Source organism: Pseudorca crassidens, chromosome 5 (genome assembly GCF_039906515.1).
Source record: "Pseudorca crassidens isolate mPseCra1 chromosome 5, mPseCra1.hap1, whole genome shotgun sequence".
Taxonomy (NCBI): Eukaryota; Metazoa; Chordata; class Mammalia; order Artiodactyla; family Delphinidae; genus Pseudorca; species Pseudorca crassidens.
Genome location: NC_090300.1, coordinates 116,475,388 through 116,488,130, shown reverse-complemented (window position 1 = coordinate 116,488,130; position 12,743 = coordinate 116,475,388). Strand labels below are relative to the sequence as shown.

At 40.4% G+C, this 12,743-nt stretch overlaps 1 long non-coding RNA gene across 1 annotated transcript in view; it reads right to left on the bottom strand.

The window, feature by feature from the left end:
• The window catches only part of LOC137225322 (uncharacterized), a 616,604-nt gene extending 604,157 nt beyond the window's left edge, over positions 1–12,447 (bottom strand). The window contains exon 1 of the long non-coding RNA XR_010943775.1: positions 12,167–12,447. This is a non-coding gene — a long non-coding RNA (uncharacterized lncRNA). The remainder of the gene's footprint in view (positions 1–12,166) is intronic.
• Between the last annotated feature and the right edge of the window lie 296 nt (positions 12,448–12,743).

Sequence of the window (12,743 nt, the reverse complement as noted above, 5' to 3'; positions counted from 1 at the left end):
CATAAAGTGGGGGCTTCTCTGGTGGCACAGTGGTTGAGAATCTGCCTGCCAATACAGGGGACACGGGTTCGAGCCCTGGTCTGGGAAGATCCCACATGCCATGGAGCAACTAGGCCCGTGAGCCACAACTACTGAGCCTGTGTGTCTGGAGCCCGTGCTCTGCAACAAGAGAGGCTGCGATAATGACGGGCCCGCACACCGCGATGAAGAGTGGCCCCCACTTGCCGCAGCTAGAGAAAGCCCTTGCACAGAAACGAAGACCCAACACAGCCAAAAATAAATAAATAAATAAATATTTTTTAAAAAATCCATAAAGTGCCTGGACTGCAGAAGGATAGGCAAAGCTGTGCAGTTCCATGACAAAAACATTTCTTTGCTGCTCTGGCAGTAGCAACCAAGGCAAAATAAAGAATATATGCACTAGTATATTAGCTATAACTACAGCTCTAGGAAAAACAACAAAAAAATTACAAACAAGAAAATTCTTTTCTGATATTTTCCCTTACCTCTGCTCAAGCTCTCATTCCAGGATACCACTTTAAAAATAGTTTTTAATAGGGCTTCCCTGGTGGCGCAGTGGTTGGGAGTCTGCCTGCCGATGCAGGGGACGCGGGTTCGTGCCCCGGTCCGGGAGAATCCCACATGCCGCGGAGCGGCTGGGCCCGTGGGCCATGGCCGCTGAGCCTGTGCGTCTGGAGCCTGTGCTCCGCAACGGGAGAGGCCGCAGCGGTGAGAGGCCCGCATACCGCCAAAAAAAAAAATAATAATAATAATTTTTAATATACTCACAATTCTCAGAATTAAAGTGATCAATTAATTTGTCTAGTCAGAATATTATTCTAATAAACTAATAATATCAGGCTCTTCTTTCTACACTCTTGCACTTACTAACCTGAATTCAATTTGGCGGAAAAAACCTGCTATCAACAGCATCTGGCAAAAGAGCATGACCGGGTCAACACAATGTATTACTCTCCTGAATAAACAATTTACCCAGCTCATGACCTTTGCATGGTACATGAATAGCCTTATCTTTGTGTAATGTACGAAGGGACGTAAATTTCAGGATGCTTTTTCTTTTCACTTTTAGGGAGCATAGTTGATTAACAATGTTGTGTTAGTTTCAGGTGTACAGCAAAGTGATTCAGTTATACATATACATGTATCTATTCTTTTTCAAATTCTTTTCCTATTTAGGTTATTAAAGAATATTGTTCAGTGGTCCCTGTACTATACAGTAGGTCCTTGTTGGTTATCTATTTTAAATATAGCAGTGTGCTCAGGATGCTTTTTAAGTATGATAGATCATCAGCCATGAAGAAGAGTTATCCATAAGATTCCAAGTTGGACCTGCCTAGAAAATTTACTAGTAATAGAATAGGAGGGTGAATTAAAGCAGTATTATATTAGAAGGTGAATCATCACACTAAGGAAAGAAAACAAAAGGGGAGGATAGGACTGTTGCTTTTCTTTATTTTCCAGCACTGAGAGCAATCCGTGTTCTCACCATTGCTACAGTAAGACCCTTCCTTGTACACATCCTGCCCCCCAAGGAGTCAGCAAAGGAGCAGATGCTCCATAATCTTCAATTCGCGATATCCGCATACATTTGTGTCACTGGAGTAGTCCCATTTGATCATTTAGTCTTTGATCTAGCAATTTGCATGTGCAGGTGGCTAAGACATTGCCTTATTGGCCACTTTGTATCAGCCCCAGCACAAAGTCCTCCTGGGGTTTCACATCTACTTCACTGCATCCAGTTATGCAGTGATTTCATTCCAAACCCTCCATCATACCTCAGCAGCTGTCGTATCCAGAAGCACAATGCTCATTGTTAAGGGTTTTTTTCCCTCCATTAAATGTCCTTGTTTAGTACAATACAGACCAGATGCATTGTATGTATGTTCATTTTACATAAAATTTCTTTTGGCTTATCACATTTCTCTTATTATTAATAGGCAGAGAGACTATTCTGTGGAGCTGCGTTAAAATTAACATTTTAAAGGGCACTAAGACACCACATTAGAAGGATAAATATTTTTCTAAGGGATGAAGGTATCCAACCATAAATGAACTTAATAAATATTTAACAATGTAATTTTTTACTATGGTAAAATACATGTAACATAAAACTTACCATTTTCACCTTTTAAAGTATACAACTTGGTGCATTCACATTGTTGTACAACCGTCACTACTATTCGCTTTCAGAACGTTCTCATCATCCCAAACTGAAAGTCTATACTCATTAAACAGTAACTCCTGTTCCTTCCTACTCCAGCCCCAATAACCACTATTTTACTCAATGTCTCTATGAATTTGACTGTGCTAGGTACCTCATATACGTGGAATCATACAGTATTTACTCTTTTTTTGTCTGACTTACACCGATTAAGATAATGTTTTCAAGGCTCACCCATGTTGCACCATGTATCAGAATTTCGTTCCTTTTTAAGGCTGAATAATCTTCACTTGTAGGTATATATCACATTTTGATGATCCCTTTATGTGTTGAATGAATTTGGTTTCTTATCTTTTGGGAATTGTGAATGATGTTAGTATGAACATGGGAGTAAAAATATCTATTCCAGTCTCTGTTTTCAATTCTTCTGGGTATATACCTAGAAGTGGAGTTGCTGGATCATATGGTAACTCTGTTTAGTTTTTTGAGGAACCACCATACTATTTTTCACAGTGGCTGCATCATTTTATATTCCCACCATCAATGCACAGCAGTTGTTGTGTTTCCACATCCTTACCAACACTTGATATTTTCATTTTTCTCGCTTTCTTTTTCTTTTTTGATAATAGTCACCTAATCGGTATTAATATAAAATTAAATTTGAAAAAGAGTGGTGAATTTATGTCCTCATCTGAAGAAATCTAAATCTTAAGTGATAGAATTGTTACCTCTGCCTCAATCCTATTTCTTATATGCCTTTGTCTTAAAAGGTGATGTTTGCTATACTGCCACCTCAGGCAAGCAAGTTTTGGGAGAATATATAAGGAATTCACCAAAGATAAACTTTAATACTCCCTTTGGTTTCTTTGGTGCTTCATATCATCATTATCTTCTTGGTCAAGTTGAGATTATCTGTTTCTTTCCATAAAGCTGCAAAATTATCCTCACCAACACAATCATAAGAATAATCCAACACAATGGCAGTTTTCCATTGAAAAGCAAATGTTACCAGCATATCCTATAGGATTCATTCATTCATTCATTTGTTCCAGATTTTACTGTGAGTTTATTCTCCCCAACACTGTGCAACAGAAGTTTCTGTGATGATAGAGGTATTCTACATCTGCCCTATCCAATATGTTAGCCACTAGCTATATGTGGCTATTGACTATGTAAAATGTGACTACTTCCACTGAAACTTAAAATAATTAAACTTTAATTAATATAATTAAACATTCAGTTCCTCTGTCACACTAGCTACATTTTAGGTCCTCAATAGGCACAAACAGCTAGTGGTTAGAGTGTTAGTGCAGGTTTAGATGGATACACTGAGAAATTGCTTATCATCTTTCTCCTAGTTAGTCAAAGTCTGGTCATTAAAACACACAAATATTGCTTGTAATAAAGGGTAGTACTGGTAAGTACTAAGACCTACTGAAACACAAATGAAAGAGAGACATGTTTCCTGGGGGGAAATTAGGAAATGCTTCAAAAAGAGAGGTAATAATTATGTTATATCTTGAAGGATGATCATGACCTCACTAGACAGGGAAGGAAAAGGATATTTTAAGTAGATAGAAAGACAAAGGCAATGACTTGGAAACAAAATGGTGTGTTCAGGGATAGTGAAGTGTGTGGTGTATTAAAAGAGACACTATGCCTAGGGAGAAGTGAGAGAAATGGAAAAAGGTTAGAAGAGTAATCCAGAATCTGAGTGTGAAGGGCGATATACTGAATACTTCAGACTTGCATCATATAGTCAACAAAAATAATGAATAAGTAAGGCTACATCATGAATTTGTTCATTTCCTAAAATAGTTCCTTTCCTTGATCAGAGTAATGATAAAGAGCATTAATTGAAAGGAATTGAAATTAATGGCCTGGGTGTAATTATTTTTTTGACATAGAGGCTTTAAAAAAAAATTCATCTTTTTTCAGGGAAGGTTATAAATAGAAGATTCTCTCATTGGCTAAAGCAGGCCATTCTTAAACTCTTTTAAATTACTAGCCAATACTTAAGTAATCTAAGACTTGTTTAGCACAAACCATGTTTGTTTGGTATTCTGTTGTTCACTGCAGAATAAAAAGCAAATTATTACAGAAACTGCCTGTGACAGTAAATAAGCAGGTGGAGTTGTTTTACAGTCTTCCTAGCTCCTGACTCCAGAGTAAAGTTCAATATAATATGTACAGTGCACTGAAACAATTTCCTTTCTAAATTTTTTTGATTGGATTAATATTTTAGGGTACTTATTCAAGGGCTACAACATTGATCAGAAACTCTTTCTGGGACTGATCCAGTGGGTAAAGACTCTGCACTCTCTCAATGCAGGGGGCCCGGGTTCAATCCCTGGTTGGGGAACTAGATCCCACATGCCACAACTAAAGATCCCACATGCCACAACAATGACCTGGCATGGCCAAAATAAATAAATAAATATTTTTTTAAAAATTAAAAAAAAAAAGAAGCTCTTGGCTGTTGTGCTAAAATGTTCTGCCTCCAGGTTATAATTCACCTGGCAAATGGTCAATCATGTTTCACTCCTAGAATGTTCCATGTTTCTTCCTTTGATCTATTGAAGTACATTTCTAAGGTAACTTTGCTCTGTCCTATAAACAAGGAAAGTGTGTCTTTGGGATATTCATTAATATTCTCTATAAAGGACTAAAACTAAAGTAAATGATTATAGGCATAGCTAAGCGTTCATTACACATGAACAATTCCCATACCTTTCAAAGAGATTGTCATAAAAGGCATTCGTCTTTAATTATGGCTGAATATAAACCTATTTGGGTTGAAATCTTAATTAATGCTTTTCATTCTGGTTCATTAACATTTTGATGATTCAGTAAGATGACAGGACACATACCAACCTGGCAGAAATGACCAGAAAAACATGTCTTAAATGAGGACAGTTGTCATGTAGTCTTATAATCCATCCACATATGGAACATTTGTATATGACTGTCACATTTCTTAGCATAGGAAGACTAAAATCAACTGCAGATCAATCAAAGACCTGAATGTAAAAAGCAAAATTTTAAAACTTTTAGGAAAAGTGTTCATGATTTCACAATAAGGAATGGTTTCTAAAACAAGATGTAAAAAGGAGAAGCCATAATGAAAAAAGATAAGATACAGCCTATGGAAAAATGTTTGCAATGCACATACCAAAAATGAATTAGAATATAGAATATATAAAGGATTTCTAATAAATCTATAGGAAAAAGACAAATGCCTCAGTAGAAAAATGCGTAAAATATATGTTTTAGCAATTTACCGTAAAGGAAAGATGCTCACTGCACATATAATCAGAAAAGACATATTAAAACCATTCAAATGATAAAACTGGGAAATGTGACAATATTAAATGTTGACAAGGATAGACAGATTGGTAGATCACATGAATGCACTTGCAAACTGTAAATGCTGCAAGCACTGTGTAGGATTTGGGCAATATCTGAATAAAGGAAAGAAGCAAAACCCACATAATCAAGCAATTGTACTCATAGTCATATGTCTAAAAAGTATTGAATATTGGCACTGTAATACATGTCCTCCAAAAAAAATCATTTCTACAGTGTCTACTATAGTGGGAAATTAGAAATGCCTATTAATGAGACAGGGAAAAGTAAACTGTAGTAGGTTTATTAAAAAGGAATACTATACAGCAATGAAAATTAATGAAGTGATCTCTCTGTACCAACTTCAATAAATCACATAAAATAATATTTCCAAGGATGCATATAGTATGTTACAATTTATATAAATATTTAGTTATTTAATACAATACTACATATGATTGAAGGGTGTACATATACTTAGTAAAATCAAGAAGAAATGCATGGGAACCATAATTGCAAATTTACAATGCTGGTTACCTCAGAGGTAGATACAATCTGAAAAAGTACATAGAGAAGTTCGATTTTATTTTTAATATGTACTTAATCTGGGTGGTAATTCATAAATATTCATTTCACTGTTTTCTCTGGTTTTGCCAAATGAACGTGACATACTAATAAAAAGTCAGAGTCATTAAAAGCTCCAAGAACTCTGCACAGCAGCACTTCAACTCTAAAGGTTATCTTTCAAAATTCTGCTCTTGAGAAGTGTGCCTTCCTGATGCAGGCCTCTTTAATTTCAGTAAGAATGAATTACATGATTTAACTGACTGTACTCTGTAATCAAATCTTTCTTTGAAGCACAACAATCCAGGAAGCCATGCTCACAGCTCTCAATAAGATCTAAGAAGCTATGCTGATGGTTCCTCCCCCAACTGCCAAATTAATCTCCACATTACCTGGCTGAGCTGAGGAATAAGCATTGTGATAAACTCCAAGTGCCTGGTTACACCTGAAATGCTTGCTGAAATATGGATTCCAGAATTCCACTCCCATATGTTCTAATGTGTTCAATTTAGTGGGGGAGGGGAGTCCAGGGAGTGGTATTTTAAGTGTTATTTTTGTTGATTTGGAGGTCTTCTTGGTTCAATGGACAAAGTTTGAGAAATACTGCTTCAAGGAATTCAGTCTCATGGTGGAAATGAAATAAACAAATGCAATGGAATTTTGGAGATATTATTAAGAAAGGATTAGAAAGAGACATATTTAAATCGATTTGCTTGACATGAAAGTCTTCACAGAAGAGGTGATAACTGTTTTGTGTTTTCAAAGATCACCCAAGGATCAAGAAAGTGAGAAACATTCTGGGCAGAAGTTTCAACATAAACAAAAGCAGAGAGTAATGTCATATCCTGTGTATGTGAGAAAATGCAAGTCGATTTTCACAGCAAATGATAAAGCTGGAGGCTGAAAAGAGAGGAATTCTGGGTCCAGATGATAAGAGTACCTTAAATAACATGATAAAGAGTTTGGACTTCATTGTTTGTGCTCTAGAAAGATGACTCTGCAGGCATAATACATACGAATTCAAGTGGGGCAAGAATGGAGGTGAGGTGATCGCTTAGAAGGCTGATCCTAGGAAGCATGAGTAGGATTTGAGGGCAGGTCTGTCTGTGGGAAGAAGAGGTTGGGTTCAAGAAAAAGAAAATCATCAGTACATATTTTTTTCACTGCTTGAATGTAGTGGATATGACAGAGGGATGTGTCAAAGATGAATTTTTCTGGATACATGATGTGCTATTGATGAATTGGAAATTCAAGTAGAAGAGCAAGTTTGGCAGGAAGGATAACGCATGTGGCTTCAAATGATTTCTTTTACTATATTTTCCTTTAAAATATTTGTAATTCATCTCTACGTGGAGATGTCAAGTAGCTCCCTGGCCATATAAATGTGGCAATCAGGAGCAACACATGGAATAAAGATATAAAATTTAGATTTCATTATTGAAACACTAGATTTGCATCACACCATCTGGGGTGACTGAACAGAATGAGAAGACAATAAGGGCTAAATTTAGTAATATAATTAGCAAATAGAAAATTATAGTTGACAGATAATTTATGTAAAATATATAATATAAATTAAAACCAAATTAGATGGCAGACGTTGTAATTCATTGGGAATTTCAGAGGTGTGTAAAAACTATGAGGATTGGAATAGGCAGAGAAATTTCATGGTGGAGGAGAAGCATGAACCTTCTTACAAGTGAACAGGGTTTGGCCAAGGGGAGGCTCTTCCAGATCAGAGAAGCCATGTGTACAGAAAGGCGAAAGTGGAGGTGTACAATTTTCAATCTGAAAATAACTTGATGGAGTCTTCCCAGACTGCTTGGCCATATCTGTCCACATTTCAAAGCAAATGATGAAGGCCCCATTTCACCCCTCTTCTCTGACCTCAAAAGATGATGATACAGTTGGGGTGGGGGATAGAGGTGGAGCTTTCTTACTAAAGAAGTTATGGCTATGACATCCTTGGAAAGTTGCTGTTTACAGAAGATTGGTCTGGGGGAAATGCAAAGAGTGGTTTGGACAAGAAAAAGATATTTAAGAGGTTCAGAAATTATGACTTCTGAAACAAAATTCAAAAAATAATAACTTTTTATTTAAATATGATGGAAAAATAGGTCCATGACATGCAGGAAAAGCATGTACTATATCATGAAAAAGAGCTTGTTTCCAATGGTGAATCTGCCCCTTATTTGCTGAATGGTTATGTATATTTTGCTTAACCTCTCTGAGATTCAGTCTCTTCATAAGTTAAAGAAATCTAATAGTCTATTTCAAAAGCGTGATGTGAGGATTGAATGAAATATCTATTGCAGCTAGGGTGTCTAACACTAGACAGTTTTCCCCAGTTACTACAGTTTTCCCCAGTTACTCTTCTAGGACCTTTATTTCCTATAGAATTAGGATAATTGGCTGGTCCCTATAGCATATATTTTAGGTATAAACATGAATGCATCAACAATACTACTGCTCACTCAACTCAATAGCAAGTTTAGAGAGATAAATGATAATGTGACCAGGTCATAATTCTAGCCTACTATATGCAATTATGTTTTTGTTTCTGAACTCACAGATCTCAGAGAAAGAGAAAAATCAGTTGAGTTTTCTGGATGATAAGGAGGTGCTCATTCTCTAGTGGATTGGATGGAACCCCACCCCAAATGGGGCATTGCACCTGCTCATTTATCAAGCTGCCAAGGGCTGGCTTTGCTGTCTTGCTTTTTTTTTTTTTTTTGCGGTATGCGGGCCTCTCACTGTTGTGGCCCCTCCCGTTGCGGAGCACAGGCTCCAGACGCGCAGGCTCAGCGGCCATGGCTCACAGGCCCAGCCGCTCCGCGGCATGTGGGATCCTCCCGGACTGGGGCACGAACCCGCGTCCCCTGCAATGGCAGGCGGACTCTCAACCACTGTGCCACCAGGGAAGCCCCTGCTGTCTTGCTTTTTTCTTTTAAAATTCACATCTTGCAGTATTTTGAGTTGCTCAGCCTCATAATGTAAGTAACATATTAAAACTTGCTTAAATAAAAATAGCTCCTAATGTACCAAGTATAGATAATGCCAAAAGGTGTGATCTCACAGTTGAGTATAACGTTAGTTTCCAAATGTTGCATGCAAGTGCATAGCTTCCCTTTCATTTCTGATCAATGTTATTTGTATTTGAATCGAATCTTATAATTTAAAATAAAAGAACTATATAGACAACAAAATTCTCTTTGGGGAGATATTAGGGTATTTTTCTTTATTTTGTACAGTACAGGGTAAGAGAAAGTCAGCTTTAAACCTACAGGACTCTCTGGGCAGCTGTGAGTCTCTCCCCCCAACCCCACACTCAGCACAGGTGCTGGATCACTGGAAATTACTAACCCTTCGCAGGATACAGCCTAGAAGATGATAACACTGGTTCAAGGACAAGGGAAGGGAAGGGAAGTAAAAGGAAGTAAGTGGGAAAATAGAGCAAACGTGATTAACAGCTGTTTTCTGAAGCAAGCTTCCATCAGGGATCTGCAGCTGTGTCATTGTGCTTCAGTTCTGCAGATTATACAAGGGTAAATTGGAAGACTCATGGAGCAAAATTGATATGTGGAGAAAGGTTAAAGGCAGTCCAAAATCTATGGCAATGATATGCCCTAACTCCCTACTTACTCCTCAGTTTCACCTTTTCCCTTTCTTATGGGAAGAAGCTAGATGCCTAAGAAACAAAGTCCTCCTACTAACTAGACATTTGTTCTGGCTTGCTGCTATTGATGATTTTGGTATTTCTTCTATTTGGGGAGAGGAAGGAAAGGGGTTGATGGAACACCAGTGGATCCTTTAATAAACCCCTTTAATAAACTCAACATGCTGTATGCCTTCCAGAACGCTTTCAAAAGAACTACAAGTACCTCCTCAAGATAAAGAGGAGATACCGGGATATGGGTGGAAAACTAAGTCTCAAAATACTCGGTGCTAGGAGCAGCCAGTTTGGGTCTGAAAGCCTAGCTGCCAGGCTTCTAGTTGGTTGCCTAATAAATAGGTGGATTCTCACAATAATTTGTTTAGTATTACATCCTACTTGCCAAACAAACACAATGAAGGGCACAAATGTAATGAAATATTATTGTCTTATCCCATGTGCTCTGAGGAGTATATTTCCTCTGAAAGATCCCCTTCAAGCAACCAACATCCCCATGTGGACCATTCCTTAGGGTCCTTAATCTATGCCCCTTCCTCCAAGGGCTCAGCGGGGGTTGGCAATCCACCTTGAATTAAACAATCTCCCACCGCTATTTGGAAATACACAAACCATCTCTTCACAGCCCTTCGTAACACACAGCCTGGTACAATCACTTAAAAAGAAACAGGACAGATGACCCAGAGGAATTTACAGGGTCAGGGCACTCCCCGGTGGGGGCGTGAAAGGGTGGGAGGTGCTGAGGTCAGGGTTAAATGACACTGCCAAATGAAGCCCCCTGCCCTGCCACCTCCTTCCTTCATCTCTAGAAGGAGTCTCCAGTGAGCTCCCGCGTCTGGAAGCCTGCCCCTTCCGTGCCGCAGAGAGGTTAGGAAGCGCATTTCAAAGCCGCATCTAAAGCAGCCCACTTAAAAGGGCCAAGAAAAGCCTGGCCGATGACCAGAATTGGCCCAAATCGCTTGCTGCCGTTCTCTTCTCGCAGCCTCATTAGCGTTTCCCTTCTTTCCCCTTTGCCCTCTTTCCCCTTAGGGTACAAGTCCTCTCGGAAGCTTGGGGGGCACCCTAGGGATTTTCGGTTGGCGGCTGCAGCTCTGACCCGGGGCTGGAATGAGATGCTTTAGCATTCCGTCTGCCTATCCCACCTGTGGCCCCTGTAAGGATAGATAACCCGGGACCTCTGCGGCCAGGCGTGCGCGTCCAGCTCGGGCCCCTCGGGGACCTTGTGGCGCGTGGCTGCTGGGCGCAACCTCCGCAGCGCCGTAACCCCCTGCGGAGCGGCAGCCGGCTTGCCACGCCGAGCTCCCTCTCCACCCGCCCGCAGAGCTCTGCCCGCCTCTTCCCATTGTGTCCGCAGTGCTGCGGGGCTGAGCCAAGCGCCCGCCGCATCCGCGCCAACCCCCGAGCTGTAGGCGGGAGGAAACCGGGAGAGAAGAGGGGGCAGGGAGAAGGACCGAGAAGGGCACAGCGCTTCATCCGTAATGCAGAGGCACCTGGACCTCCCTGCAATACGTTTTACAGTTAAACGCTACCAACAAGAGCGCTTCCTGACACGTCCCCACGCGTGTGGTTTTTGTGTGTGAAAGATGGGACGCACCTTGTTCATTCATCTATCTGCGCTTCATCCTCTTGTCTCCCTCAGAAAAAGTTCCCCCTCTCTTAGCTTTAAGCCTCCATCTCTTCCACATCAGCACTCCATTTCCAGGCAAAAACCGCAGATTGAAAACACAGGTCTTGAAAGACCCCACTACATATCACGAAGAGTTTACCAAAATTCACCTAGTAATGCTGATTTTCAAAGCCCCCATTCTCATCCTCCTTCTTGGAAAATGCTTTCAAAGTTTGGGAGCTCAAATGGTCTTGGACCTGGTGGTTTCTGCACCCCAGTCCCCAATCATGAACCGCGGTGCGGTCAGAGACACCGAGATTACGCGGCAAAGTTGCCCAGCACCAACCCAGCAGGCCGCTGATGCTAAGAGCATCCTAACAGGCAGCTCTTCTGTATGTCCCTGGGAAGCCCAAATGCACGACGTAACCTCCCCCAACAAGGATTAACTCAACCACACACAACAGACACAAATCCCGGAAACTTCTTTGTGAAGCAGGCTCAAGCCCACTCTGAAGGGACATTCAGCACAACTTGCAAGGAAATAAATAAACGTCTCACTCCTACAGGGAAACTTGTTGAATCCCGCCGAGCGAAAGGCTGCAATTTCCGATTTAGCCTGAAGGTTTTTGATTCTACCCACAAACATCCCGGTGCACTAGTCACAATTTCTGGACAAACTGCAGAGTGCTTTCCGCACCCATTCTGCACTCCAATCACCACCGCTATGAAACCGAGCGTGTGCCTCTAGACAATTCGAAAGCCGGCTGTCACTATCTTTGCCACCATTTGGGAGACTTACCCTTTGATAAGACTGTTTTCAGCAATCTAGCGGCTCCGCGGTGCAAGCGCAGCTCTCCAACTTTGCTGGGCACGGAGACCTTCCGAGTTCAACCAAGCAAAAGCTGTCTGTGACTTACAAATATAAGAGTGGGAAATAGGGAGAGAGTGAAGTCGGGTTTCTTCTCAGTATCAGCACCCTGGAAGAATCCAGTCGTTCTTCAGTAGAGGATTCTTTCAACCCCGTTATCTGTATTACTATTAATGAGCAGAGCAGAGGGCATTGCATGCAAATAGGTCCAAGTGCGCGCTTCTATTGGTGGCTGCGGAGGCCCCTGGGTCCTACTGCTCTGGCGCTAAACTACGCAGCAACACTACGCACGCAGCTTCGGAGGCGCAGAGGGGAAAATGGATTTAATTGACTCGTTACCTCTGGTATTGTAATGCCTGCTGCGATGTTTAACGGAGGAAAAAAACCCCTCACTTTTAAACTCATGTCATGTGATCTATCATTTCATATTTGCTTTTAATTGCCTGTGTGGATTGGCTTTGAACATACAAAGGCTTTTTGAAAGAACATTTTCTGGGGAAAATCCACA